Source organism: Lepidochelys olivacea, assembly GCF_965140295.1.
Source record: "Lepidochelys olivacea isolate rLepOli2 genome assembly, chromosome: 7".
Taxonomy (NCBI): domain Eukaryota; kingdom Metazoa; phylum Chordata; order Testudines; family Cheloniidae; genus Lepidochelys; species Lepidochelys olivacea.
Window position 1 is genome coordinate 37,582,794 of NC_140417.1, and position 8,304 is coordinate 37,591,097.

Genomic DNA, 8,304 nt, shown 5'->3' on the forward strand with positions numbered 1-8,304 from the left:
AAATTCCCTCCTCCTCCTCCTCCCCCTAAACCAGGGTGTCTTTATACATCATAAAGAAGCAGTAAAAGGCACTATTTTGTTTATCTTTGCATTGTACATTTAAACTGTGATCCTATATTCCTAATCAATCTTACCCAGTCTGTAGTTTCTCATATTATCTACAGACACACACACATCAGCATCTAAACTCTACGTAACGGTTTGTGAACCATCCAACCCCCACACAGCAGACCCTCCTACTGCCCAACCTCCTGCTATAGTCCACGGATCAAAACATTCTGCATCTTACCCTCCACATAGGGTCCACAGATTTCACTACGTGCTGAAGACTCCAATCCATCCCTTGTATATAGCTTAGAAACCACATTGGGGTAGATTCAGATGCAATGAGGAGAGGCCTTTGAATACCTGGTTATGACTCCCTGATCTCACATCCTCCAACCCCAGAGCAAGTGAGACTTGCACAGAAGCACCTCAGAACTCCACTCCACCATAACCCCTTTCCCTTCTACTCTGTAGCTAGATGAGAGGAGGCAGCTGGCACAGAAGGCAGAGGAGCTGCCACTGCAGCAGACTGGAGAATCCAGCCCACTGTATCTAGCTCACCCATCATACACATACAAGCCAGATATGCTCCATGAACTCTGTGACCAAAGAACTTGCAAATTCTAACTCCCAGGGACATCATTTTGAGGTCAATATACCAATGGTTAGATTACACTGTGATCTACATAAGTCTTTTTTTTTTTAAGCTCTTTCAGATAAAATGGAAAATATTCTTCATGGGGGGGGGATAGCTCAGTGGTTTGAGCATTGGCCTGCTAAACCCAGGGTTGTGAGTTCAATCCTTGAGAGGGCCATTTAGGGATCTGGGGCAAAAATTGGGGATTGGCCCTGCTTTGAGCAGGGGCTTGGACTAGATGATCTCCTGAGGTCCCTTCCAACCCTGATATTCTATTATTCTAATATTTAGTAGTAGCTTGGAATGCAAGCTTTTTTATGCTGAATACTTTTATGGTGTAGAATTGTGCCTCAGAATCTAAGCCTTTTATTTTTTCCTGAAGGAAAACCTTCCAAACATGAACAAAGTGCAAGCCAATGCAGTTGTCACCTGAGTTTACCGACACCTTGACACAATATCTGAGAGGGATATGAAATTCCCTCATTCCTCTAAATGGGGTGTATTAAAGCTGAAACATACATGATGAAATTTTAAATGTTATCATCGTTGACTATTTCACTTCTGATCATTCTATCAGAGGCGTCCAGTTACAGTACTGTCCTTATCCTTCAGTGGCAAATATTGAGGTTGGGACAGTGGAGCAGCTGAATGTGAGGTTGGGGGAAGTAGTTCTAGCCACTCTCCTTCCTCTCCTATCCCCAAAAAAACACTGAAGCCACAAGAGGGAGAGAAATAATAATCACCACATGTGGTCTCTTGCTGCAAGACTCCTTGGTTTCTGTGGCACTAGTGCAGCAGACTAGAAATTCTGCAGCAGACAGCAAATTCAAAACAGGAGGATTTACTGAATTAAATATGAAAACAATGATACAATCAACTTTGCAAAACTTCGGAAAAGCCTCATGCAAAAGTACCACATTCACTGAAACTAAGACCTTATTACTTCTATATGGAAAAGAGACATCGTTCTCCTAATGCATGTACAGAATCTATTACATTAGAAATTTACAGTCTATGATGTGAAGAGCTTCTAAAGCTATTATACTACTTTGGCGGCAAATAACACTGAGACAGTTCTATGTTTATGGAACCTTAATTGCAAAATCCTTGACTTGGAAATATTTTTTATGAACTACAAAATTCCAGTGAGATTTTCTGTAATTCCAGCCTTGACTCGCTCTTCCTAAAGTTTTTGGTCTAGAAATACATTTTGTTTACTTACTGGGATTTTTTTGTTTTGTTTTTGTTTTGTTTCTTCTTAAATAAAACCAAACTTCTTAGGTGTCTATTTCTTTCTTACACTGTTTACAGTGCTGATTTTCTTTTAAAATAATTTTCAGAAAAGAAAGTCGTATTAGTTTTCAGAACAGCTGGGCGACACCTAACTTTGAGAGGTCCAAAGATCAGCAGCAGCAACCTCTCTCTTCAAGCCAAGACACTCCTGTTCAGTCCAAGGGGAGCAGATTAGATTATTCCCCCATTACTACAATGGAATTTATTAGATTTTTGAGCACAGTGCGGTGATTTCTTGGGGAGGTGTTATTGAGGCTCCACCAAGTATGACTGCAAAACTTCGAAGTTCCTTAAGTCATAGCTATTGGTTTGGCAAAGCTATCAGAACCTACAAGTGTTGCCTAGGGAACTCACAAGGCCTGTAGGACAGCCCGGCCCTTACAGTCTTCACTGGCCTCATCTTGTAAGAAATATGAGGTGTCAATGGTCAAAATGAAGTTTACCACGTGCCAATCTTGTAAATTCCATAGCAGTAGGCTTATAGTTGCAGAACTGCACACTTTATAAGATACAGATGGTATCTGTGGATCACGTAAGACCTAGTAAATCCTGCTGACCTTCAGAGATTGGTAGCAGCAGCTTTCTAAGTTTCTTTAACAGAAGCTATTGCATTTTCAGTCCTAGAACATTTGCGTCCAAAGGCTCTAAATTCATTGATGCAGACCATTTGTTTTTTGAAGCTTTATTCTGCAAGGTGTGCTATGATTAGTCCTCTTATGCTATGAATGAGAAGACATTCACTTCAAGTGGCAATTTTTTGCCACCATCTTTTCAACTATACCACAATTTATTAATCATGTTCAAGTGGTTTGTTTTAAGCATCTGGCTTCCCAAAAGGGGCTCTTACCTGATCATCCTTTTTGGGGGGATGGCTGCACTGGTGCTAGTGCAGATGAGATGGGCTCTTTCAATATGTGCAGCTCAGAGATGCAGTATCCATTAGGAAAAGAATTTTTCAGCATCCAAATAAGAACAAAAGGGCATATACATATACACAAGAGGAAAAAGGGCAAGTTATGACAGCTTCCTGGTGGCCTCCCTTTGCTGTAGAACCTTTATTTGTAATTTTCTTGTGTAGTATATATAAGTCTATGGCTGGATTGCCTAGAAAAATCCACCACTGTTTGGGAAGCGCACACTCAGATGGGTTTCCTTGTGGCTGAAGCAGTTTCACATCAGGTTTATTTCCCTGGAATATGAAGCACTCAAAAATAGACAGATGGTAGCTTTACTGCCTTGATTAGGGTTTTCAACTTGCTCCACCTTGATGACTTAAAGTCATTACAGCAGCTTTGCCTAACCTGCAAACAAACAATGTGCTGATTCTAGCAAAACTGTAGCTTAACAAGAGCTATTTAGGAATTTCCTGAGCTCTAGAACATTTGTGTTGAGAAATGCCTCTGACAAAAGACTATTTTCTTTGAACCAGATGAAGTCTCATTAAGCTCCCCAAACGAGGAGATTGGAGTCTCTCATTACATGAAGCCTTTCACAGATAATGTGGCATCCCCTTCATTGTTTTCCAGTGTTTACCTAAGCAACACATCTGGATCTGATTTGATACTATCACTTCCAATTTGAAAAGTTAACTGGATGGCTCTTTCCTGAAGAGAAACCCGGCAGTCTGCTCCTTGAGCGAAGCTGAGCCAATGGCACTACTTTGATAGGAGACAATTCATCCTAATAGGCAGGTGGTTTAAAACCCAAAAATGAGCAGATGAGCTGATTGCATGCTGTGTTACTGTACTATAAAAGTACATTGAATAAGCTCTTATGAAAGTTCGTAATGTTCTGAACTTGATCATTAGGAAGTGTATACAGGCTGTGGTTATGAATTTATGTGTATAGAAAACTGTGCTCATGACCAATACTATGTCTTCAACTACACCTCCCAAGCCATGAAAACCAGTTGCAAATAACCACCCACTGTACAGTTCAAGAAAAGACAATAATGGACCATTACATTTAATGGGAAGACAGTGAGACATCTGGGCTATCAAGAGGGAATTGACCCACTCTAAATAACTGAGTCACTATGGAGAGAGATTAAGGGAGGCGGGGGGGGGGGGGGGGGGGGAAAGAAGGGAAGGGAAAAAAACTTTTTACAACCAGGCTTGGGCTTGAGGGCTTTTATTCAGAAATTGAGGGACAGAGATTAGGCAGGAGGCTGGCTGAACATTGGATTCCCTCATACAACTAGCAGGAACAGGGGGAAACTAAAGATAAGTTAATTAGTAGAGGAATGCCCAATAGGCAAGTATAAAACCTGAGGTTACACCTTTGTTTATCCTCTGTGTAACCTGTGAAATATTAAGGGAAAGCAAATATCAATTTCAAGTTGTTTTTTCTCAGTAACAGCTCTCTAGCATGCAAGCTGTTTGGAGTGTGTATGGTTAATAAAAGTTGGCAGCTCAGAAGGCTGGTTTCACACCTTTAAACCTTTGAGGAGGGGTGATAAACCCCAGCTGAACAGTCTGAGAGGTCTTAAGAATTTGGGAAGGACAAGTCTGGGGAGTCTTGGGACTGGAAGGGCTGGTAGCATCTCCCTACAAAGGGCAACTAGACCAGTGGAAGCCAGGCTGAGACATTAGGGGCAGGCTACTGTGTCAGGCAATTGAACCACAGCAACCCTGTATAAAAACCCACCAGATTACACTGCTTATGGGTCTGTATACTCTTTTAGAGGTCACAGGGGCATTTACCTTCTTGATCAGTCCCAAGGGAAAGACATCAGCTTTGAGCTGGTCCCAAGCCCAGCTGCCCAAGATAAGTACCCTAAATTAGTTATTTGTCTAGCTACATGATCACAGTAATCCCTACCAAACAGGCAGCAGCCAGTACCACCATCATTTTCTTGAAGGGTTTTAGGGCTGTGGCCAAACTTGAAGGCTAGAGCTTTCTTCTACACATTTTTCAGATTTTCATAAATCTATAAAGTGGGAAATAGGGATGAAATACAATATAGGCACTTTTCAAAAGGTCAAATAAGTTTCCTAAAGGTGTCAGCTGCTGCTGTCAACTTGAAGGATTCTCTTTTAAGCAGCTAGAGAGACAGTGCAACCTTTTTTAAGTTCCACAGCAATGACACTCCTGTCCCAGTTTGTTCAAGAGGGGGAAGAATACACCAGAGAATCTGAGGAGGAGGAGAAACAGCCTACTCTTCAAGAAATTCTGTACAGCTGAGTTGAAAACTGCCTTTTCCCACCCCCAGGGAATTGGTCTGTGGGAGACCAAATGGGAAATACCCTCGAGGACAACATGGAATCAGAGTGAGTGCTGTTAAGTATGACCACGCTTCTTGGCGGAGAGTATCCTCACTCTTGTATTTAGGTAAGGAGCAAGAATATGAACAGAGCTTAAATCAGTTGCTTTAAAACAGCTTAGTGACCTAGCTGAGGGACCAGCTGTTGCTATTTCAAAGACCTATTCTAACCAATAAGTTAATCTTAGAGGATTTAGGTATCATGGTTTCTTGATGAGTTGTGGGAAAGTACTGCTATCTTGCAGTAAAGACCATGTAATGGGGTCTTAGTCTGTGATGAGGGCTCCTATGTGCTATGGTAATACAAAGATGTGACCTTGCCTCATGCTATAACAGCCCAACTCCCAAAACCTTAAATGCCATTAAGACTAGTTTTTTCTGTTCCAGTGAGGAGCCAGATAAAGGGTGCAAGCTTGAGTTTCTAGTTGTTACTTTATGTACAAAGGGTGAAAAACCAAACAGAAAAGCTTTCCAATATTAGAAATTAAGCTCCAGTCTGTTAAAAAAGACAGACTTGATAACTATTGAAATGGTAATACTGACCCATGAGAGAGGTTGAGTGAGTTAAGAATTTTTAAGATATAAACTGTTGCTCTAGTCTATTTAGAAAAAAGCAGGTTAAAAATAATTTAGATTCAACATCCTCCCCCATTCAATCAAGATGAATGCTCAAAGGCATTGTATAAACGAACAGTTTACACAAGGGGGAGCAAGACTATGATCTGCATGTCTGGCTGCTGCCATATAAACATCCAAGAATGTAACTTCACCTTTAAGATGAATAAAAAGCAATTAACTGCTCAGACAATAGGCACTATCTATAAATTAGAAGACACTCAGATTGCTATAAACTAATTAGGAACTCAGCTGCTGCTTCAACTGAAGCCATTGGATTGCATGCCCAAAATGGAACATTGCGAAGTGAAAAAAATAAGTACACAAGAGCAGAAAGGATTATTTGCAGACTTGATTTAGTGATAACCATATTAAAGCTACCATAGAAATTTGGGTACTATCACAGGCTATTTAAGTGCCAGTTTTTAGTATTAGACTGTAATCAGCATGCCCTGAATTTTTGAAAGTGCTCCCCTCTCTGCAAAGGGCCTTTGGTGGATTTTCACTTTGTTTGCCAATTTGCAGCTTTTAGTTTCTTATTGCTTGTAAGATGACACATTTACTGTTCCAATTGCATTTTAGCATGAAAATAAATACCACATTAAATACCACCCCCTGGCAACTTCTGAGGGGGGAGCTTCACAGCACTCACCTGTAAAATCACTAAGTAGACATAGTAAAGCTGGCATTAAAGAAATAACTTTGTCAGGCTTGTAATACAAAACAAAAACATTCTGTAATATCTCAGTTGAAGTAATGATTTTAATGAGTTATTCTGGCTAACGTCTAATGGAAAAAATGAAGCATATTTGTATAAAGTTTCTTCACTTAAAATGGAAAGTATGTATTTCCTGTGAGATTAGAATTAAGAAACTAGATTTCAGTAAATTTGAGTTACTTTGATTACAATCATCAGATATCAAGGCCTTGTCTACACTGAAGTTTTGTTGGCAAAAACCACGGCAATGTGACTTTCTGGGGGCAAAAATGCCATTTTGGTGACAAAATACAACCACCCCAATGAGAGGTAAGTCTTTTTCCTTTAAATTTTTCAGAGTAACAGCCGTGTTAGTCTTTATTCGCAAAAAGAAAAGGAGCACTTGTGGCACCTTAGAGACTCAAATAAATTGGTTAGTCTCTAAGGTGCCACAAGTACTCCTTTTCTTTAAATTTTTGTCAACCAAGTGCCAGCGTAGACACCACACTTAATTTTAAATTGCTTTAATTGGCCTCCAAGTGTCCCACAATGCCCAGGGTGACAGCTCTGGTCAGCAGTTTGAACTCCCCTGCCCTGCAGCCAGGTAAACAACCAACCATTTGCCCCTCCTCCTTAGAAGCCCCAGGAATTTTTGAAATTCCGTTTCCTGTTCTCTCAGGGTGGAGAGGTCTCATTGCATCTTCCCAGGTGACCACAGAAAACACTGACCTGGCTTGGACCACTGTGAAACTGCTGTATCTACTCAGATAAACAAAGCACCCAAGATGGAGCAAAAATGACGTTCCAAGAGATACTGCACTGCTCCAATGCAGAGAAAAGGAAATGGAAGAAGTGCTGGGAAGCCGAAAGGCAGGATAGACCGGAAATAGCAGGAATTTAAGGACTCTATTGAGCAGATGATTAAAGTAATGGAGGAGCAAATACAGATGCTGAAGTCCTTAATAATACTGCAGATGGAACAGATCTGTGCCTGCCTTCCCCTGCAGCACGTTCAGAACTCTTTTCCATGCCCTCCCAAACTCTGCTTCTTGTCCTTTCCATGACTTCTGTTCCCCCTGCCCCCAGACTACTTTCATAATGATAGCGGGACCTACACACAACTCCGAAAGTCTGCCCTTCCCTGGTATCTCCTTTCCTGTCATCTTTGTGTGTGCTGTTCCTTGTGCAATAAAAGCAAAGTTTCTAAATTGTAACTCACCTTTATTTGGTTCCTGCAAATTGAGATAGCAGGCACCACCAATACACACACAGGCAGTTTATTCGTGTGCTTGCTGGAATGTAAGGCCCCAAAACATCACCATTACTTCTTAAGAAAGCTACGTGTAATATGACATTGCAGCACCAATTAGAGATTTACATTACTGGTTCTTATTTTCAAAGTGTTGCCTCAAAGCCTCCCAGATTCAAAATTCCCCCCCTCTGGGCTCCTGCTAGCCCTGGTATCTGGCTGCTCAAAAATCAGCTGCCAAGCAGTCTACCTCAACGCTCTACTCCTCAGCGAGTCTTTCACCCTTAGCTTCACAAAGATTATGCAATGTTCAACATGTGGCTATGACCATGGGAATTCTCCTCATTAAGGTTTAACCTGCCAAAAAGGCATCACCAGCATGGCTTTAATCTGCCAAAAGCCCATTCCACTGTCATCCAGCACCTACTCAGCCTGTTGAACCACTCCTTACTGCTGTCCAGGTTTCCCCATGTAAGGTTTCATGAGCCACAGCTGTAGGAGGTATG